Genomic DNA, 23,941 nt, shown 5'->3' on the forward strand with positions numbered 1-23,941 from the left:
TCCCTGGGGGGTGATTTCTTGCTTTCTGTCTCTCTGTCTCTCTCTGTCTGTCTGGCGAGCACACACACCCTATAGCAAAAACCTCTCCAAAAAAAAAAAAAAAAGTACATCATAGACCTCCCAGCACATTAGTAGTTAAAAGTCTGGCTCATTCTTTCACATGGCTCAGTAATTGTTCATAATATAAATATACCAGGATTTATACAGTCAAATTGATTGATGAGCACTCAGGTTGTTCAGGAGTTTGTAGTTATCCCCTGAAAAGGACAACATCCTCAGTCATCCAGATGTATTTGCCAGTGTTAGAGAAAACTACTGGGTCAAAGGATTTTAATTTACCTATGGCAAGATTGCTTGGCTGACGTTCATAAATAACGTTCTGATTCCCTTCTCCTATTATTAAAAAGCTTATTGTTCATCTGTTAAGCTGATTTCATTTGGCTCCCTAATAATTAATGTATGCTCCTATAGTAAAGAGCTTTGTAAAGAATGAGGGTCCAAGGATGATATTTTCTTTTTGGTGGGATCCTAGAAAGAAATGGACTATAATTTATCACACTGGACTAAATTCTCCCAATGCTCTCCTTCACTGATCCAGTCCAATTATTCTGATTTTTCAAGCCACAATCCCCCTAGGCCCAACCTTGAGAAATGAAAAGAAAATAAATATTGTTGGCAGCAAGCACGTTCTGGTTTTTCCTTAGATAATGTTTCTTTTGCACGACAACACAAAAAGAGAAGACAATCAATAGAAAATGAGGAACATCAATCTATTTTACTATAAGAATTTCTTGTGCAAAAATTTTGCTGAATGGTGCCTTTAAATATCAAGGACATGATGAGGACATGGGTATTCACTGTATAATTCTTTTAAACATGTATAATTAAATTTGAAGATGTTAATATGTGGTTTGATTTATAAAAATTCTAATCACATACCACCTTCCAGGTGTATAAGATCTGTATCTACATATTTTGCCATGTGTATAATACTTTACGCTTTTAAAATATTTTCACAATTCATTTCTACCTTTACAGTAGCTTTGTGTGACAGGAATCGCTCTCTTCGTTTAATAACAGAGAATTAAACCTGGAGAGGTAAATGTCTTGTCTAAAGTCACATACATAATTAGCTCCAGAGCTAAACCTTGAATCTGGGATTCCCCGTTCAGTGTTCTTTCTACTTAGGGAATTGGAGGGTGACTTGAGATCCTAATTTTATTTCTCATTAGGCTTCTACCCAATTTCTTCTTTACTTTAGATAGGTGGATCCAGGCCTCTTTCCATGGCTGATTTAACACTGACTGAGCAATGTGCTAGGTGCTCTAGAAACCATTGCATTAAATTTAACCATTAATGGTAGAATTGCAGCCTGATAGCTCCCAATCTCAATTTTCTGGAGCCCAATCTAAAATAGTTACTGCTCTGTATCTGTACCAGTAGAACAAGCTTATAAGAACATTTCTCCTTCCTAAGCTCATTTCTCACCATTCTTCCTTAAGACGCCCTCCCCCAAAGGGCTTTCTTATTGCCAGATAGGAATATCCTATCTCTGAGTAGTCCTGACAAATGACCCCTTATTTTTCCTGCCTCACTCTTAAAGATGAATGCATCAGTTTGTTTTCCCTTCCAGAATAATGAGTACAGGCAGTTTGCTCTTCTGAGGAATCAGAAGTGCCATTCGCCCAATAAGGAATTACTCGAGGCACATTGGAATGATCTCTGTGACCCAAAATATTTTCCTTATCAACTGAAATATGCTCTTTTGAGATGTTTCTCTTTGACTCCTTGCCTCTCACATTCTGTTATTATGCTCTATCTATTCCTAACCATTCCAACTGCCACTCCTTGACTCCTTACAAAGGTCTGGCAAAATCCCAGATTTTCCTACTTAGTATCCTCTCCTCTAGTGCAGCCTACATTCTTTCGGTAGAATTATACCTTTCTAAAACAAAACTCTGCTTGTGATATTTCCCTAGTAAAAAAATATGGCTTGTTTTTCATCACCAGGTACCGTGATTTTGGTTTTCCAAGTCTATTTGTTTGTTCTTTGGTCTCCAATCAGCAGGAGGACCCTACCCTGCTTTTTTTTTTTTTAATGAAAAATATTGGTAGTTCAGATTCCAAAATGTAAAGCACATAAAAGTAGACATGCTCTTTAAAAAAACAAATCTAGATACTTTCTAATTGAACTTGTTTTTCATCACCAGGTACCGTGATTTTGGTTTTCCAAGTCTATTTGTTTGTTCTTTGGTCTCCAATCAGCAGGAGGACCCTACCCTGCTTTTTTTTTTTTTAATGAAAAATATTGGTAGTTCAGATTCCAAAATGTAAAGCACATAAAAGTAGACATGCTCTTTAAAAAAACAAATCTAGATACTTTCTAATTGAAATAAGAAGTTAGGGCCCCAAAACCTTTTTACTTTTCCACCTCCTTGCTCCTGGCTTAAGTCTTCAGCTTAGGGAACAGGGCATGAAGACTATTGTGAATATTCCTCAGGAAGGGGAGACTGTGGTGGCAGGTGGGGATATTGTACCAAGCATAGGGTAAACTTCCTACAAATATTAGCTGGTATCTTTATGTGTGCAGTAGCTGCCTTGAGCACAGAGAAGCAGTGCTTGAACAACTAATAGAGATCTGGAAAAGCGAAAGAAAAACTTTGATAGTTTGCCTACTTAAAAGTCTGTGTTGTGTACATACATGCAAATGTACTCAAGTGCAAGGGGAGAGGTCACAAGATCCAAACTGGTTTTGTGACCAGGTATCAGCTGTTTACATTCTTTCAAAGAGCAGTTATTACTCCAGGTATGGTGGACTAGCACAGATGTTGATTACTATTCAGTCAACTCCTTTGAGGTGGGGTCCATGCATTACTGATCTTGTGTGTGTATATATCATTAGTGTTTGGTATATTGTGGTTGAGGAAAGGAAGGAAGGGAGGAAGGAAGGAAGGAAACAGGTAAGGAATAATTATGGTTGATTAAATAATTTGTTCTTGGGGACTCTTAGAGATAAATAGTATTTTCTGACCATTACTATATTTTGAAATTGTTTTGCCTTTGGAGCTCACATGTTAAATCATGGAAACTCAGCAAGGATAGTGGTCCTTGCTTTTAGCTAGAAAAAAAATTACCAAACTTGCAGGATGCAGTGAAAGCAGCGCTAAAAGTGATATTTATATGTTTAAATGGTTACATTAAAAAAGAAGAACATTGGGACCAGCAGGTGGCATGGTGGTTAAGGCACTGGACACTCCCACATGGTCAACCATGGTTTGAGTCCCTGACCTGATATCTTGCTTTTTAACTTTCCCTCTCTCTTTCTTTGATCAAATTAAAAATACATTAATGAACAAATAAAATTAAAACAAAACAAAACAAAACAAAAAACATTCTTAAATCAGCAACCTAACTTTATACTTTAAGGAAGCAGATAAAGAAGAACAAACTCAACCCAGAGTAGCAAAAGAAAGCAAATAATAAATATTAAAGCAGAGATATAAGGGCTAGCAGGAGGCATGGTGGGCCTGTAGCAAATTAAAATAATAATAATAATAATAATAATAATAATAATTACATTTTAAAAAGGCAGAGATAAAGAGAAAAATGATAGAAAAATCCCAGTGAAACAAAGAGTTAGTTCTTTGAAAAGATCAACAAAATTGGCAAATACTTGGTAACTGGACTAAGATAAAAATAAAGAAGAGTCAAATAATTAAAATCAGAAATGAAAGGGAACATTACTACTAATTTTACAGAAATAAAAATGATTATGAGAGTATAATAAACAATTGTATGCAGACAAATTGGATAACCTAAATGAGATGGACAAATTCTTAGAAGCACATAACCTACCAATATTGAGTCATAAAGAAGTAGACAGTCCTACACACTAGAGAGAAAAGTGAATCAGTAGTCAAAATATTCCAAATGAAGAAAAGCTCAGAAGTAGATGGCTTCACTTCTGATTTCCATCCAATACTTAAGAATTAATAGGGACCAAGAGATGACTTAGCAGTTACTTTGCTCTGCTCCCATAAGGCTGACTGTGGTTTGAGTCTCAGACTTGGTGGCTTGAAAATCACACCGGGTGCATGTGTCTACATGTCCCACAATCCTGGGAGGAGAATGGAGGAGAAAGGATTGAGGCATGGCCATCCCCCGAGGGGGTGATTTCTTACTTCCCTTCTCACTGTGTCTGTCTGTCTCTGTCTGGTGAGTGCACACTCACTAAGGCAAAATCTTTTAAAGAATAAAAAAAGGTTTAAAAAGTATTAATACAATCCTTCTTAAACTATTTTTAAAAATTGAAAATGAAAAGACATGTCATAATTTATTCTATGAGGCCCACATTACCCTGATACCAAAGCCAAACAAAGACACTACAAGAAAAGAAAACTATAAACCAGTACCCCCTTAGGAATATTGATTTCCTCAAAAATATTCACAATAAAATACTAGCTGACAGAATTCAGTACCATATTAAAAGGATTATACATCATGGCCAAATGGGGTTTATTCCTGGAATGCAAGGATAATTCAACACCAAAAAATTTTTTTAAATGTGATATACCACATTAACAGAATGAAGGGAGGAAACTGCATGATCATTTCAAGTGATATAGAAACATCATTTTATAAAATTTAACACTTTTTGATGAAAAAAATACCCAATAAACTAGTAATAAAAGATTACCTCAACATAATAAAAGCCATATATGAAGAACCCATAGCTAACATCACACTCAATGATGAAAAACTGAAAGGTTTTACTCTAAGATCAGGGATAAGACAAGGATTCCTGCTTTTGGCACTTCCCATTCAACATAACACTGGAAGGCCTAGACCCACCCAGCAATTACGCAAGAAAAAGAAATAAAAGATACCCACATTGGAACAAGAAAAGTATCTGTTTACAAACAACATGATCTTCTATGCAGAATATACTAAAGATTCTACAAAACTATGATTAGAACTGTTAAGTGATTTCAGCAAAGTTGCAGGATACAAAAGCAATAAATGAGGGCCCACAGGCAGCATGGTAGTTAAGGTGCTAGACTTCCATATGGTCAACTGTTGTTCATGTCCCAGACCTGGCAGCTTGAAAAATCACTCTGGGCATGTGTGCATGTATGCCCAAAATTCAGAGAGGAGAATGGAGGAGAAGGGATTGCAGTGTGGCCATCTCTCCTGAGGGTTTTTTCACTTTCCCACTCTGTTTCTATTTCTCTCTCTCTAGTGATTGCACACATCCTATGACAAAAAATCTTAAAAATAAAAAAAGAAACACACAGAGATTAGTTGTGTTCATATATACTGACAATGAACAATTGGAAAGAGAACTGAGTAATAAAATTCCACTTAAAATATTCAAAAAGAATGTGGACAGCAGGTGGCATTCTGGTTAAAGGGTCTGGACTCCCTCCCCCATGGCTGACTGCAGTTCGAGTACCAGACCGAGTAGCTCGCTTTCTCACTTTCCCTCTCTCTCTTTTCCTGTCTCTCTCCATTCAAACAGGAAAATAATTATAAATAAAGTTAAATAAAAATAATTCTTAAAAAATAAAATACTCAGAAAGAGTTTTAACTAAGGAGGCAAAAAACTTGTACACTGTGGGCCAGCAGGTGCCATGGCGGTTAAAGGTGCTGGATTACCACATGGTCTACCATGTTTCAAGTCTTGTACCTGGTGGCTTGCTTTCTCACTTTCCCTTTCTCTCTCTCTGTCTCTGTGTGATAAAATTAAAATAACAATAATAATAATAACAAATGGAACTAAATAAATAATTATTAAAAAGTTGTATACTGAAAACTTTAAAACATTGCTGAAAAAAATTAAAGAGGATAGATAGATAGATAGATAGATAGATAGATAGATAGATAGATAAAAAGACATCTCGGGTTGGAAGACAAAAAAAAAAGTACAGATTCAGTGCAATATTTATCAAAAGACCAATGGCTTATTTTTTTTTTTTGCAGAAATGGAAAAATCCATCCTAAAATTCATATGGAATTTCAAGGGACAGCAAGTGGACAAAACATTTTTTTTTCTTGCCAGATGGCACATGTACTTGCCAAAGAGAGAGAGAGTGAGAACAAGAGTGAGAGCAAGAGTGAGCAAGCGAGAGAGAGAGAGAGAGAGCACTTCCCCTATGGGGCATAGTTATGTTACAATCTCTTTTCCTCCATGTCTCCCTTCTATTCTAATTTTGGGCATGCATGCACATGTGCCTCCTATGTTTTATCTAACTGCTAGGTCAGGGATTTGAACCATTGTCAGCCATGTGGGATCCAGCTTCATATAAACAGCACTTAACTCCTACAGTACTGGGCAGGCCTGGCTAAAACAACCTTGAAAAAGAAGAAAACTTAGAGGCATTGCATTTCCTGATTTCAAAACTTATTATAAAGCTACAGTAATCAAAATATCATGGCGGCATAAAGACAGATACATAAACTAGTGAGATACAATAAAGAGCCTAGAAATAAACCCTCAGTAAATAGCGAAATGATTTTTGACAAGGATACCGAGACCATTCGATGGGAAATGACAATTTTTTCAACAAAATGTCTTGGGAAAGTGGAATAACCACTTGCAAAATAAATAAGTTGTACTTTTACTTTATACCATTTCCAAAAATGAGCCAAAAAAAAAAAAAGACCTAAACATAATAGGTAAAATTATAAAACTTTAGAAGAAAACATAGGAGAAAAAACATATCATAACTTCATGATATTGGATTTGGCAATGATTTCTTGGATATGATACCTAGAGCATAGTCTACAAAAGAAAAAATAGAAAAGTTGAACTTTATTAAAGTTAAAAAACCTTTATGCATTAAATGAGAGACTATCAGCATGAAACAAAAACACGCAGAATGGAAGGAAAGATTTACAAATCATCTCTAAGAGGGTCTTCTAGATGTTCATGAAAAATACACATTATGAAAAGTAGTGCATGGATTTCAGTTCTTTTGGTACCAAAATAAGTGGATATTTTAATTTCATTTTTCCAGGAACTTTTTGAATTATCCTATCTCTAGTAAGGGATTGTTATTCAGAATTTATAAAGAAATTTTACAACTCAGTAACACCAAAAAGCAAACAATTTGGTTTAAAAAATAGGCTATGGTGGTTAAGGTGGCTGGATTCCACATGGCTGACTGCATGGCTCAAGTCTTAGATATAGCAGCTTGAGAGATACACTGGGTGTGTGTGCGTGCATGCCCAAAATCTCAAAAGGAAGGACAGATGGAGCAGAAGGGATTGCAGTGTGACCATTCTCCATGGCGAATGCTTTCTTGTTTGTCTCTGTCTGTCTTTCTCTGGTTAGTACATGTACCGTCTAGCAACCTAAAAAATATATGGGTAATGGATTTGAACAGACATTTATCCAAAGAAGATATATAAATGACCAGTCAGAATAATCAAAGATGGTGAACATCACTAATTGTTAGGGAAATACAAACCAAACCCATAAATGAGATACCACCTCACACCTATTAGGGTGGCCATTATAAATCAAACAAAACAAACAAACAAAAGTATCAGAAAATAAGAGCTGTTAGCCAGGATATGTGGATAAATTAGAACCCCTGTGCATTGGTGTTGGAAATGTAAAATAGCACAGCCACCATGGAAAATAGTATGGCTATTCCCTTAGAACTAAAAGTTGAATTTCTATATAATCTGGTAGTTCCACTTCTGGGTATATGCCAAAAAGAATTGAAAGCAGGGATTCAAATATACTTTTACATCCATGTTCATTGCAGCATTATTCACAATAGCCAAAATATGAAAACAATGCAAGTGTTCATCAGCAGATGAATGGATAAAGAAAATTTGACATATACATACAAGAGTATATTACTCATTCTTAAAATTCTTACATATATACAACATTGGATGAACCTTGAAGACATTATGCTAAGTGAAATAAGGCAGACACAAAAGGATAAATAGTAAAATAAAATAAAAGTATGATTCTATTTATTTAAAGTTCTTAGAGTAATCAGATTCATAGAGACCAAAAGTAGAATGATGATTTCCAAGAGATGGAGAAAGGAGAAAATGGCAAGTTATTTCATTGGTATAGAGTTTCAGTTAGGGAAGATGACAAAGTTCTGAAAATAGATGGTGATGAAGGCTGTACAACAATGTGAATATATTTACTACCATAGAACTGTACACTCAAAAATGGCTAAAATAGTGGGCTGGCTCCATGGTGTAGTGGTAATGTGCTATTCAAGAGAATTCATATCCCATGTGGCAATCACCATTAGAAACCTCATCCTGGTCAGCCTGAAACACATTGGGTACACACTTAGGTGCCCCAGGCCGAACTGGCTAGAGGACTGTAGGAAGGGGATCATGATATAACAATTCTTTGGAGGGTGCTCTTGTCTCTCTCTGGCATGCACATGTACACATTCTAGCATGATTTTTTTTTAAATGCTTAAAATTGGGGCCAGCAGGTGTCATGGTGATTAAGAGCACTGGACTCCCACATGGCTGACTTGAGTTCGAGTCCCAGACCTGGTGGCTTGCTTTCTCACTTTCCCTCTCCTTCTGTCTGTCTCTCTTACTCTGCCCCTCTCTGATCAAATTTTAAAAAGTAAATAAATAAAAAACAATTGTCATTTAAAATGATAAATTTATTTTTAAATATACATTTCACTGCAATAAAAGATGAATTGGTCAGAAATTCAAGTTGTAGTTTGAATATAAGGGGAAAATAATAATAATTTGATAAAAAATGATTAAAGATTGAAAGCTTGTTTTGTGGTAAAACTAAACTAACATAGCAGTCAAATAAATGTCTAAGCTAATAAAAGTTGAGTTGATAAGATAAATTTAAAATAATAACAAGAGCAGACAGTAAGCATTTGGTATGTTCCAAGTCCTTTACAAATACTATCTAACTTAATTATCAAAACATTTAGGGAAATTGATATTATCTCCATTTTACAGATGAGGAAGGTGAGGCTCTCTGTTAGGACTAGGAAATACACTGTGTCTCTAAAATGTAGTCTGTACTTTTCATATCACTGTCAACAAGGAAGAGAAATCAATGGGCTGATAAAACTCTACATTTTATGTGTTGCAAGGAAAGTATGTACGAAGTGCTATGAAAGAACAGATAAAGAAGTAATTAATTCTGCCTATAAAATCTCCAAAGCTATGTGATATTTGAACTTGGAAACTGAATGTCAGAGACTCTCAGTGACATAGGGCCTCAGAGAAAAAAGAATCAGCGACTGATTGTAGCAGGAACTGAAACTCTCACAGATACAGAACTTTAGCCGGACCCCGAAAGGTGACCAGTATTTGGATAGGTAAGAGGGAAAGACACTTTAGGAAAGAGTAACCATATGCATAAAGGTATGGAGGCTGCCTCAGAGAATTGTCACAAGCTGGATTGAACCTAGAGCATCTCAGAATAGTTGCAAAGAAGTTCGTAGTGAGGAGGGAATTCCTTGGGGCAGGTAAGATGAAGAAGAAAAGTAAAAGATAATAGCTACAGGATAATGGAATTTAGCTGTGATGTGATATAGCAGGACTCCACTGAAGCCCCCTCTTAGTTTGTATTTCTGACTTTCCTATTGCCTCAAGAGCATGGGATAAACATACTCCAGACAATGAAGGCCTTTCCCTAGAGTTGGAAGGAAAGCTGTTACTCCCCTCTTGGTAATGTATCCCATTTGGCTGCACTTGACTACATTAATTCCATTCTCTTAGGAGTAACAGACTGATGACAAAGAAATAGAGTCAAAGTCACTTCACTCTGCCTTGTTCTGCTTGCCTGGAATCTCAGCATGTTTGTATAGGAGGCTTGGCTTAGTGGGACAGTAACCTCCCATGCAGCTTTCAGAAATTTCAGATACTCTTGATCTGCTATGGATAGTCCCATGTTACCCTCCCTAAGGAATTGGGAAACCCGTGAAGCCTCAGGAAGCTTCAGGGAGAAGGTGAGTTTTGAGGAGCAGTTCCCTTTGGTGCATTGTTCCTAAATTGTCCTTGTCATTTCTCTGCATCTATCTAAAGGCTGCAGCAGAATTACAACCTTCAGTGATGCTGAGAAGAAAACCCCCTCACGTCCCAAATCATTACCAGTATTCACCAGTGTTTATGGAGAAGAGCAACAGGATTGTTGTGTGAGAATTACTGGGACTCTGTCGTGAGAGGCAAGGGCAGAAATGAAAGATCTAGGAAGCTTAAGAGAAGGGCTACTTAGCTCAACTGCACAGTTGTGGAAAATCTTATTTCCTACTCCTCACCAGAATGTTATCAACACTCAGTTTGAGACTCTAGATTAATTGTGGAGTTCACTGGCCTTTAGGAGTCCAAGAAGATTAAACTTACCTAGTTATGTTGGCTAAATAGATGGATAGGTAAATAGATGAAGGGATGTTGGATGTATGGATTATGGATGAATGAATGAATAGATGTTGGATATATGGTTGAAGGGATGTTGATGAATGGATGGATGGATTGGTAGTAGGAGGATAGATAGGTAGCTAAACTGAGAAAAAGGAAAGGAATCTCAAGTTTATCTGCTTGTTTCCTGATTGTTTTTGAAGTTCAGTTAGACTTGCCTCAAGACATTTTTAAATATTTTCTGATTATTACTCAGTTCTTTCATTAATTTTATCATTTAATTTTATTATTTTTTAGATGTTTTTGCTTTAGAGCACATGCACTCTCCCAAAAGAGAGACAGACAGACACAATAAAAAGGAAAGTGAGAAATCACCCCCAGGGGGAATGGCCATGCCTCAATCCCTTCTCTATTCTCCTCCCAGGATCTTGGGCACACAGACACGTACCCAGCATGATTTTTAAGGCACCAGGTCCAGGACTTGAACCACGGTCATCCATGTGGTAGTCAAGCAATGTAACTGCTATGCCATCTGCTGGTCCCTCATCAGATTTTTTTTAACCACTAACATAGTCATTTATTATCAAGATCAAGTATTCTGTACTGTACATAATTATATATGCTATACATTTATACAACTGGCAGCATGAAAGTTCTGTTTATACCAGCATCACTACAAACTTGTGAGGTATGTTGTTTTTGTTGTTTTTGGTCTGTGGAGTCATCTGTTTAATACAGGGAAATAACATTTTGTCAATACTAGGCACCATGAAATGTAAACACAATTACTCTCATAAGCCTGGATATTCCTTCAAGGACTGAAAGTAGCTTTGTTTTAGTTACCCTGTTTGCATATAGTGCAGAAAAAGGTCTTCATGTTAGTACTGTGAACATAAGGCGAAAGCCAAATTACAAGAGAAGCAGATAAAATTTCAATTCTTTAAGCATTCATTGAAGTAACTTTTGTAGTGCTATCCAGGTTTATCTTCCTTTCACTCACCACATTCCTGTTAAGCACAACATAACAACAGTACAGTGAAGTGAATGATGAAATAAAAGGATTTTGATACACTAGTAAACAATGCTCAGTAATACATTTATATTCTATTTATGATTAAACATTTGATCATATACTACCTTCTTACAGGATTAATGGCTAATTTTGGGGTGGGGGTTATACTGTTAGAGGTATTACTAACATGACAACTACTTCCCTTATATGCAAACATTAGAGCTATAATTTTATTGAGCATAAAACTGATTCTGCAGGTTGACTTGAGCAGCTTCTCCATGTGGTATATGAAATCATGAGAAAATGAGCAAGCTGTCTTTGACATAAAATGGTTTCTCAACCTGCAACCTGCTTTTATTATTATTATTATTATTATTTTTTGGAGAGATTTTCGCTATAGGGCACGTGTGCTTGCCAGACAGACAGAGAGAGACATAGAGACAGAAAGCGAGAAATCACCCCCCAAGAGGGATGGTCATGCCACAATCCCTTCTCCTCCACTCTCCTCTCGGGATCTTGGGCACGCACATACATGCGCCCGGTGTGAGTTTTAAGCCACCGGGTCTGGGACGCGAATTGCGGTCGACTACGTGGGAGTCCAGCAACATAGCCATTACGCTAACTGCTGGTTCCCTCTCAACCTGCTTTTCACTACATTAAAATTGAATCAGTACAGACCAACAATGGTCAATCAGATAATTCTTAATGTGAAAAAATGGGGAAAAACAAAGATGATGTATGTACATGAATAAACAGGGGAACTGGATGCATTTTAGCAAGGAATGTCAGGTGGTAGTTCCGGATGTAACTTGTGTTGCAGTTTTCATTTCCACAGTTGTGTGTTGAGAGTCTGACCTGATGTGATTCCAGGCATCCTGCTGCTGTGGTGGGGGACTGGTCGAAACCACTGCAGGATTTGTACTGTTGATACTCATACCAGCCATCTGCTGATTCATCTGTGAGAAGTTCCACTGGGGCTATTGAGCTTATGTCAGGCCAAACTTACTTTGGGGTGCACTCATCTGTCCAGCCATTCCTCCCTCAGGGTCAACAACATTTTGAGAAAGTAGCATCACACTAGTTTGTGGATTTCCCATAAACCCACTAGACATGGGCATGCCCACCATCATGCTTGCACTCTGTCCCATCACAATTTCTATAAGGCCAGGAGGTGTAGGCACAGGTACCCTCATTGATGGAAAACCTTGAAATGCAGTCGGTATTAATGAGTTAAATGGTACATTTGTGGGTCCCATAAAGACACCAGATGTACTCTGCTGTTGAATGGTTCCTGTACCATACAGAGATAAGATGGAGTCTTTGGAGAGTTGTGGGGGTTTTTTTGCCGCTTCTTCTGATTTTGTAGTTAGTTAAGTGAATAGATCTAGATCCCCCATTGTTACTGTAGATGGTGTGGTAGCTGTAGATACAGAGGATATCCCCTGAGCTGGGAGCATGACAGTTGTAGGTAAGGGATTAGAAATCATTGGTCCAAAGATGTCCAGATCATCGCTCAGGGATGGCACTGCAGTTGTCTTCCTGTTGGTCACTGGTGCCTCTGAAGGGCCATCAAGTCCTAAAAGATCAACAGTAGGTTCTGCAGCTTTTTTAGGGCTGGTACTTTTTTTAGCCTCCAATTGCTGATCTTTCTTCTGTAGCTTTTCAGTTACAAGTGGTTTTACAGGCATTTCGGCTCCTTTTCTCACCTTTTCTCTTCCTTTTCTCTTGCTTTATTTGTCATAGCTATAGCATTATTTTTATTAAAGAATTATTTTATTTAACTTTATTTACTTATTTATTTTAATTTAACAAGAGAGGGATAGTGTGTGTGCGTGTGTGTGAGTGTATGTGTGTGTGTGTGTGTGTGTGTGTGAGAGAGAGAGAGAGAGAGAGAGAGAGCAAGTCACCAGGTCCAGGACTATGAACTGCAGTTGGCCATGTAGGAGTTCTGTACCTTTAATCATCATGCCACCTGCTGGTCCCACTATAGCATTCTTATTGCAGTATTTCTTCTCATATTTATCTCTGATGAAAAATACCACTGCTTGATCTTGTGGTCTTTGATAATTCTGTGGAATATTGGCTTCATAGAGTAGTCTTGCTTTAAAAGTATTTCCCATATCTTGCATGCTCTGTATTTGTTCTGGTGTCCATTGGTCTAGGTTAACTGACTTGACTCTGGATATATGAATCCCAAGATTTCTATTAATTCCAGCACATCTCATAGAAATAAACACACCAATATTCCAGGAAGCCTATCAGGTATCTGTTTTTTTCATTTGTAATTAGTACTATCTTCTAAAGCAGATGGTAAATTCCTCACTGGGAATGCTCTATATTACCTATATGACCTTCTGCATCAGCTTTGGCCTCACAGTCAGTACATGCTGTTTTGATTTGATTATCACAGCTTTTGTAATATATTTTGGAGTCATGGAATGCCCACTTCACTCCTCTTGCACAGGATTGCTTTGGCAATACAGGGTCTTTTCTGATTACAGACAAATTCTAGGAGTCTTTTCTAGATCTGTGAAGAATGTCTCTTGTAATTTTATAGGGATTGCATTAAATATATAGATTAATTTGGGTAGAATTGTCATTTTGATTATATTAATTCTCCCAATGCAGGAACATGAGATGTCCTTCCCCTTTTGTAGTCATTTTCAATTTCATTTTTAAGATTTTCATAGTTTTCCTTGTAGAGGTTTTTGACTTCCTTGATTAGATTTATTCCTAGATATCTTATAGTTTTTGTGGCTATGGTAAATGGGATTACTTTCTTCAGTTCTGCCTCTGTCTACTTGTTGTTTCTATATAGAAACAAGAAATGCCACAGATTTTCCTAAGATGATTTTGTATCCTGCCATTTTACTGTAGTCATTTATTACTTCAAGAAGTTTTTTGTGGATATCTTTTGGTCTTCTATTTATACAATCATGTAATCTGCAAATAGAGATCATTTCAACTCTCCTTTCCCTATTTGAATATCTTTTATTTCATTTTCTTATCTGATTGCTTTGGCTAGGACTCCTCATTAGATTTTAAATGTCCCCAACAGTGGCACAAATATTGCATCTTTACTTACTTTCAATAGATCAGAATGACATTAATTCTCTCTCTAGAAGTTTAAGTTTTGTTACGAGTTTGTAGTCAGCTGTACTTTGTATTATCTTAGAATTTTGGCAACTGTTAAACAACTAACTTCCAGAACCTATTCTCACCCTGTCCCAACCAAATTGCAGGATGAACAAATGATGTGGTTGAAACCAATTGTTTGAAATTATTCATCCCATAGAAAAAAGACATTCTCCTCATTAGTATATACATGCATCACAAAGGAATTGCTTACTATGAGACATTTGTTTCACACAGTCTCATGTGAGAACAGATGTATGTTACAGGGAACTTGAATACAGTGAACAGTAGATTGGAAGTAGGTAGACAGTGCTAGAAGAGTCTAGAGTAATAGGTGATTAGCTACTTGAAAGGGTCAGAGAAGGGAGGTACTAGAATCCCTGGAGGCAACCCAAGAATATCAGGTTTCTTCCTGCAGTGTCAAAGCAACTAATGAAAGCCTTCTCTGAGCAGCAAATACATTTTAACCCCTTATGGTGAATGCTGGCCCATCATCATGCCAGTTATTCTAGTGAGTAAATAAGGCTGAATAAGTTTTGATTTTCAAACATTTGGTGAAACAAATCAGAGGCAGGAGTAACTTTTCCTTTGTTATTGTTATTTATTTGTGTTTTGCCTAAATTACAGTCAATCTCTTCATCTTTCTCAGCCTACTTTGGCTTTTTAGTAGTGGTCAGAACATTCTCCTATTTCGTGGTCTCTGTTGCAATCTCATTTTACACTTTGGAGCTCTCTCTCTCTCTGAAGTATGTAGCCATTTAGGGATCTATGGATAGAATTCAGGGGGTTCTGTGAACTTGGATAGGGAAAAAATTGTATTTATATTTTACTAATCTCTAAATGAAGTTTAGCTTTTTCAATTATGAATGTAGGCAACAAATGACAGTAGTATTAACAATAGTTGTTACTCAACCTAAAAAGGAGACTGAGGCACAATAAGTGAACTAAAAGTGATTTATTTAAGCCAGAATTTAAGAATTACCTAACTGACACAGATCTCTGGTGGCCCAGAGATGTGCTCACCAAAATGGCTGCAAAGAAAACTGTTTTAGGGGCCAGTAGGTGGCATGCTGGTTAAGGTGTTGGATTACCAAATGGTTGACTATGATTTGAGTCCTGTACCCAGTGGCTTGAAAATTATACCAGGCATGTGTGTGTGCATTCCCAAAATCTTGAGAAGAGAATGGAGGAGAAGGAATTGTGGCAAATTATCCTTGCGGGGTGATTTCCCACTCTCCCTCTGTTTCTCTCTGTCTCTCTCTATGCCTTATAACAAAAAATCTAAAAAAAAAATAAAGAAATAGAAAACTTATTTAAATAATAAAGCTAAGGGCAAGAAGAGAAGGGTTGTTATAAGTTGTTTGTTAATAGTTTACCATTAGTACATGTAATATAATGCTGGCAACTGATTGGCTATACCTAATATGAACTAAAGAATAATGGGAAGAAAAAAGTGTGGAAAGTCACATTGGGAAATCTATAATCCTTATGCAGCATCATAATTTGTTTACTGTAAACTAAAACATTCTCTTAGGAGTGGCAGACACCTAAGAGTCTTAGGAGTAACATTTTGGCAGTAACCCTGATAGGTATGGGGCATAACCAAAGTCTCAGGCTCATAATTTACCCAGACATTCAGAATTTAAATAGACCTCGCATTCTACAGACTGTGCTGAATTATTTTTCTTTCTCATAACTTTATCACCAATAAAAATCAAAGATATTTTCCTGTAAATTTATAGCTATCACTAGTATTTTGAAAGATTTATGACAATTCAATATAAATAAGAAAATTTAAAGTCAATCAATATCAAAGAAATATCATTTACATATATCAAAATTACAATAGTGAGATAGGAGACAAGGATCATAAAAATAATGTCACGGTACAGGCCCAAAATGTAAAATTAACCTAGGCAGCATTACCTGAAACAAAGGCTTTTTTCCAGGCCCCACCACATTCCAAGAAGAAAATAATGGTTTTTATGTTTCTTGACAAAGAGAATCTCCTGCCCTCATACCCACTCCAAAATTGGGAGAATGACCAGACTCATCCAGCATGTGATCATCCCCAGGGGCTGGGAGAACACATGTGTTAGCTCTACCTAGAACAAGCCCAACCAAAGCCCTTTCTGACTAAGATAACCCGCCCCCAAGCTCCTCTTTGGTAATGCATTTTCTAGACCTGGTTCCTACTTGGGGGCTCTTTTCTTCCTTCCCTCTCTTAATAAACTCTGTATGCTTTCTCATCTACACGCCACATCTCTAATTCTTCGTGAGCATGAGATAAGAACCCATGTACTACTGTGGATGGTGGCCCTAATCACTGCTGCACTACCGTGTCCCTGTGTTAGTAGTTCTGAGACCCGCCACTAGAATTTGTTGTTTAATGTGTTTATAAAGAAGTATATATGACTACCTCACAAATGTTTAAATAATGCAAGAATTTCAGTCCTGTTGCTTTTCTTAGTAATTCTGTATATTTGATTTTATGCATTTAAAAGCACTGTTCTGAGAGGGATCCATAGGCTTCTTCAGATTTCAATAGGAATTCGTACCACAGAAATGGTTTAGAGGACCTGCGATGCGTTTTTATAATTGCTTGTTCTAGAAAGCAGGGAGTAATTTTTTTTTTCCACCACTGGGAAGCTTTCATTCAGAAACTTTCCCAAGCTTGTAAACATATAAATCAATGCTCCTGAAGACCATTAAATCTGGGTTGCATTTGTGCAACTACAGGCAAAAAAGGAACATTATTTGAGCAACTCTGGTTTTCAGCTAAGCCTGATTCTTTAGGGTACCAGACCTCTAGGTGCAAGATAATTCATTTATTGCTCAGAAACTGACATTTGGGTAACCTGCAGTATTGCATTTAACCATTCTCCTTCGATGGATGCCCTTCAGGGAACAATTTAAGAGTATAGATCAAATGAAGATAATGAAAAACAAAGGGAAGACTGGAGTGCTGAGCACTATCTAGGCAGGCACTAGTAGACACTTGTTGAAAAGAAAAAAGGCATGGAGGACTTGTAAATTTCCTCTTTTGGGGGCAATTTCACTCATTTTCTGTCTCCTAATTATTAAGTCAGAGGAGAACAGGGTGGGGGAGGAATTGGCTCAGTTGTCAAGGAAATGAAGTAGTTTGTTTCAGTCCCCCTGTAACTGAGGCCCTAATGAGGTAGGTTCTTAATGAGCCACTTGTCCTCTTCTTAAAGGGCTCTTCATAGGCTCATTGTCAGTTTCTGCCTCCCATGCTCATATACTTGTCTTCTTTTCCCTGTTACTAACTCACAGGAAGTACACTTGCACACATGTCAGTGAATGAGCCACACTGAGAATTTGAGATGTGCTATACATACGTACATAGTGCTATACATATTTACACATCCTCCATGGCCACAGCCCCCTACCCATTCATGCCACATACGGTGTGTGATGAGTCAAATATTCACACACATTACCTACTTCTGTGAGCAGTAATACCTATCCAAGCGTACATGTCAGTGGGGAAAGTGCATTCCTAAATGTGCTATGCCTATCCTGCTCCTCCTCCTTCCCCAAATCCCTACAGATTCAAACACACAAATACAGAGGCTTTTATAACACACAAGCTTAAGGGTCACTACTACTACGGGACTCTTACCTCACATGTACTTCACAGATCTACAAGGTTCCACATTGCCTCACCTTGACATTGCTGCTGATGTCTTAAAAAGTAACTCATCCCGGAACTGCAACTCCTTTGGCTAAGCTATTCAATTAAATAGTTACAAGAGATGCTGGGGTGTCTGCCACCCACGCTTTTTAAAGAAAATTCCCTGACACCAAATTAGCCATTTGAAAACTGAGCGTAAGTGATTCCCATTTGGCTAATTGCTTTTAAGGTGTCTGTCAAAACCCCTCACTTACTGCAGCCCACACTCAGTTAGAAATTCCAAAATAGAGCTGTGGTTGGGGCAGTGGCTGGGGAGTAGCTATATTTGCTAGGATGAAGACGTCCTGTTGTGGTGGTTTGGGCCCCATGGGAACTTCCAAGTGGCACTTTTAGGGCTTCCCCAGCTGACAGTGAGGACAAGCTGATCCAGTATTGCTAGTCACTTAGTTTGAACACAAGCTGAGCACTGAGAAATGTTGTACTCAGTGACCAATAAAGGGTGAGAACCCTAGAACTTCCTATACTACCTTAGGCCATGGCTACCAGACCTGCTGAGCAGAGGAAACATCCAAGCATCCCAAGAGGTGATCCTTGGATTCACAGCTCTCCCCCTGAAGTTGTAAAGCTCACCTGGATCTCTCTCAAGGACTGTGCCTTAATTTGTTTTGTTGTAAGCCGATCAGTGAAATTGTCTAGAGTCACACTGTTTGTTTTCTATGACTATGTAACATATCACCTCAAACTTACTGGGTTCAAACAATACACATTTATTATCTCACGGTTTCCATGAGTCAGTAATCCAGACAACAGTGCAGCTGAATCCTTCACTACAAGGTTTCTCAAAGCTGCAATTAAGTGTTAGCCAGAGCTGGAGTCACCTCAACAATCAACTGGGGAAGGATCCACTTTTAAATTCACTCATATGATTGCTGGGAGAATTCTGTTCCCTGTTGGTTTTTGGACTGTGGGCTTCAATTCTTCACTTACTGTTAGCTGAAGGCTGTCCTTGGTTCTTTACCACCTGGTCTCTCCAATGTGTTCAAGCCAAAAAGGCAATAGAGTGTCAGCATAATTGGAGTCTCTTGCAACCTATTCATAGAAATAACATTTTACTGTTTTTGCTATAATCTATTCCCTAAAAGGAAGTCATTAGGTCCAGCCACATTCCATGGCTGTGAATACCTGAGGTTGGATCATTGGGAACCATATCTGAAACTGTGGAGAGTAAATGCAAAGAGAATTAGACTGGGAGTCAAGGATTTTGTCTCTTAAATTTGGCTCTGCCATTAGCTAGCCATGAAACCTTGAGCAATTTTCCTAACTTTCTCTTTCCTAACTATTCCTATTCCTTTATTATAGGATGGGGAGTAACAGTACCTGCTGTAAGGATGGAACGAAGTAAAACATACAAAGATACTCTGAGGAACTTTTAGTAAATTTCTGTCCCCCCATCTACCTGCATTCCTTTAGAATAAAAAGTAATGTTTCAGTCATAGACTGAAGCTGGAAGCATGAGTTCAATCTGAGCTCTGATATTAACTTTGTGACCTTGGTCTAGTTACTTAATTGCTCTAAACATCCATTTTTCCATCTATAAAATGGGAATTATTATAGTATCATATAGTATACTCATATAGTATCATATAGTATACTCATCACAGAGTTATGAAGAATAAAAAAATGATAAAGCATTTAACAAAGTAGCACACAATAAGAGCTCAATAAATTTACTATTTTTGTTATTAATTTCTGACATCACATGGGGGGCATTATTTCATACACTCATTTTCTTTTATTTGCTGTAGCGCACATGCACTTACCAGAGAGATTGAAAAAGTGAGGATGCACCCCACAGGAGGGTTGAACATGCTGCAATTCCTTCTTCTCCATTCTTTTCTTGGGATTTCAGGCACGCACATGCATGTGTCCTGTGTGTTTTCCAGTTGCCAGGTCTGGATTCAAACCGTGCAGTTGACATATGGGATCTAGCCACCTTAACCACCACACCACCCAGATGACTTTTCATGTATTTTTCAAAAAGAGTTCCATGGCCAGTTCCACGGTGCAGTGGTCATGCTGTAATCAAGAAAAGCTGGGTCTTACATGGCAACCATGGTTTTAATCCCCTTCCTGGTTGCCTGAAACACCCCGAGCACACATGCACGTGCCTAGGATCAATGGACTGGAGGACTAGAGGAAGGGCATTGTGGTGTGACCAGACCCTGTGGAAGATGCTCTCTCTCTCTCACTTACACTCACTTGTACATATAGGCACCCTATCACGAGTAAAGAAAAAAACATTTCTTAAACAATTCCACACTCTCAGTCCTTAGATCATTTAACTGCCATCACCCAGCAGAGTTGGGTATTACCTCTCTCTCAATTTCAAGCTCTCATCTCCATTCCACCTGCCACACACAGGTAATACAGGTGTATATGCATGATTCTACTATAAACCTTCTCTTCTGTATTTTGTTCATTTCTGTGTTTTATTCTCCATGAAGATGGCAGCTAGAGAGTGAAATGAAAGGATAGCTGGATAGTTTATTTCCTGGTAGGTAGTCACAGTAACCTATTCAGAGGGCTAAACTATGCCCAAAGGGAGATGTATATATAAGAGAGAGACTGAAAAGGAAAAAAGCCCAGAGGAGATTAATAATGATCCTGAGAGCAAACCGAGGTCACATCCATAAACAAGAGACTGTGGTCGAATGCTTCAATGACCACATTGTCATCCTTTGTCCACTCCTCCCTTTGCAATAACATATAAAATCCAGCTTTTACATAAGCTTCTTTGGCAGATTGTTTTGGACAACCTCTTTAGTTCTCTGGATGCGGCTTTTTCAGTCCTTCGGTAATTTTCCAGGTCAGGGCAAGAAGATTATAGTGGGGCAAAAGGGTGGGCTTCCTGTCACTAGTAATTTAATCTTTTCCCTATGATAAACTCTGCATCCTGTCTGAGGTGATGTATGTCCTTGAAATTGACCTTGACAGCTCTTCTAAGACTTGCAGTGTGGTAGAAAGAACTCTAAACCAACAGAAGAGACCTAGATTTTATTTTCTCCTCTGCTGCTAACTAACTTTAAGACCTTAGGCAAAACTGCCCTTCTTGGAGCCTGCTTCTTTATCTTTCTAATGGAAACAGTACCATCTGCCCTGCCGACCTCATAGCCTTTTTGGAGACTAAAGATGGCAGGAACTATCCTGAAACACATGCAGTGCTACACTAATGCAGAGTTGTGGTCAACAAGGGTCAAGGATTCTGTCTCTTGTTTCAACTTCTGCACTCTGCAGGGATTCACCCAAATCTCTAAGCCTCATTTCATTCACCATTAAATAGCCACTGCAAAGCCCAGAGGGAGCTGCAAGCAGTTGGCTGGAGTTTTCCTTACCACCTGTTGTTCTTTACTGTGGATTGCTGATGCCTGGCGTGCCTGGCGTGAGAGCCCGGTGGAGTGGTACGATGTGCCAGCCGACAGAGACTGTGGTCAAGGCTGTGAGACATTATTAGCTAGATGTTTTCAGGCTTTCCTAGAAAGAGAAAGAACATGCTTTAAAAATAGAATTTTAAATGCTGTGCAACTAGAAGCTATTATATTTTAGTCCCTGTCAATTATTATTATTACTCTTGTTAGGCACCATGTTAAGTTCTTTGCATGCAGTATATCAGTCCGTGTTCACTTTAACCCTTGAGGGAAAATAAATATTAAATAGATGATAATATTGGAGTTTGGTGAGAAAGTTTAAGTAGTTTTTTTCAAGGTCAGACATTTTCGAATGGATAAAACCTTACTACAACATCTAAGATCATCTTAAGAAGGGTAGATAACACCAGCCACAATTTATAGGTAAAATGACTGAAACAGAAGGGTAAGTAACTCCTTGAAAGACAAATAGCCAATCAGTGGAAGAGTCTGACACTAAGGCCCATACTTTCTATCAGGTCAATGTAAAATGCAGAGCTTGGGCTTTTCATGTATTGTCAGATCCAACTGTTCATTAATCTCTAGGCAGCCATTCCTTGAACATGGTCTCAGTGTAGGGGACTTGCTCAAGGAGGTGGCACTGAGCATATACTACAGTCCAGTTGACACACTAAGAATTACATGAGACTGAGCTTGATGGCCCAAGTTATCATGATGAATATCTATTAAGCAGGCCTGTGGCCTAGATCATAACTACTTTCTCACACAGGCCCAAAACAAAATCATTATATGTCAAAGGGTCTAAACATGTTTTAGGCTATTTACATTTATTGCTTATTTATTTATTTATTTATTTTACAATTTGCTATAGGGTATGTGCACTCACCAGAGACAGAGAGAAAGTGAGAAAGCACCCCACAAAGGGTATGACCATACCACAATCCCTTCTCCATTCTCTTATCAGATTTTGGGCACACATGCACACACACCTGACATGTTTGTTAAGTCACCAGGTCTGGGACATGAACTGCTCAGTCATGTGGGACCAGCTGCCTTAAACACTATGCCACCTGGCTGTCCCATCAAATTTCTTTATAGAGGGAACCAGCAGTTAGCGTAATGGCTATGTCGCTGGACTCCCACGTAGTCGACTGCAGTTCGCGTCCCGGACCCGGTGACTTAAAACTCATGCCGGGCGCATGTGCGTGCGTGCCCAAGATCCTGAGAGGAGAATGGAGGAGAAGGGATTGCAGCGTGACCATCCCCCCTGGGGGGTGATTTCTCGCTTTCTGTCTCTATGTCGCTCTCTGTCTGTCTGGCGAGCGCACGTGCCCTATAGCGAAAACCTCTCCAAAAAAAAAAAATTCTTTATAGAAAGCTTGCCAGTTTTTACTAGCTGTACACGAGAGTGACCATCTGACACTCTCTTGCCAGCAATGAGTCCTCTAATCCTTAAAAAAGAAAGTTTAGTTTGTTTGACAGACAAAACTTAGACCTGACTATTGCTTCATTTATATGTATTATATTACCAGAAGAGGTCGAATAGGATTTACATATTTTAAGCTATTTACAATTGCTCCTGTAGAAATTGTCTTTTTCCCATTTAACTTTTAGAGTCTTATTATGTTTTTTAACAAATGTATAAACTCGTTTTTTAAAAATTTCCTAGAGAGCATGTGTACTTGCCAGAAAATGAGAGAGAAAGAGGTAGAGAAAAAGGGAGGAAGAAAGGGAGAAAGCACCTCCAATGGAGCAAAATCATGCCATAATCCTTTCTTATAAATTTCTCCATCCTGTAGGGATTTTAGGGCATGTATATATGCACACTTGTTTGTATTTTTCAAGCTATCAGGGCCAGGATTTGAACTGTGTAGTTAGCCATGGGGGATTCAGCTCCTTTAACCACTAGATCATGGAGCTGGCCCATAAGTTCTTTATATATGAAGGCTATCATCCCTCTATCATATAGTGTTGTTTATTTTTTTTTAAGCGTTTTTGACTCTGTGCACATGTTTTGAAATGGAGAGGATTTCCATTTGGGGTTTTTTTGGTTGGCATGGATGACTTTTTTAATATTCCCACATCCTTTGTTTGTTCAAAAAGTGGTATTTTCTTGGTATTGTGGTTTTTACCACTTAAGGAAAAGCAAGTGTTTCAATTCTGGGCAGAGTGAATATTGTCTTTCTCTTAAACATAAAGACTCAGCACATAACCGTGGCAAGAAATGAAACTGAGTCCATGAAGTAGCAGACAGGGAAAGTCTATATTCCTAGTAGAGTGTCTGGCACATAGTAGGGACTGGGAAAAACTGTATTGTGAAATTTAAGCAAAAATGAC

The 23,941-nt window shown here is 38.1% G+C and overlaps 1 protein-coding gene and 1 pseudogene across 3 annotated transcripts in view; one reads left to right on the plus strand and one right to left on the minus strand.

Moving 5' to 3' along the window:
* Positions 1 to 23,941, plus strand: part of PAK3 (p21 (RAC1) activated kinase 3) — a 320,142-nt gene that overhangs the window by 71,920 nt on the left and 224,281 nt on the right. The window lies entirely within an intron of this gene.
* On the minus strand, positions 12,213 to 13,533 carry LOC102475236 (stromal membrane-associated protein 1-like; annotated as a pseudogene).

The sequence above is a fragment of the Tupaia chinensis genome, unplaced genomic scaffold (assembly GCF_000334495.1).
Source record: "Tupaia chinensis unplaced genomic scaffold, TupChi_1.0 Scaffold144991_2, whole genome shotgun sequence".
NCBI lineage: Eukaryota > Metazoa > Chordata > Mammalia > Scandentia > Tupaiidae > Tupaia > Tupaia belangeri.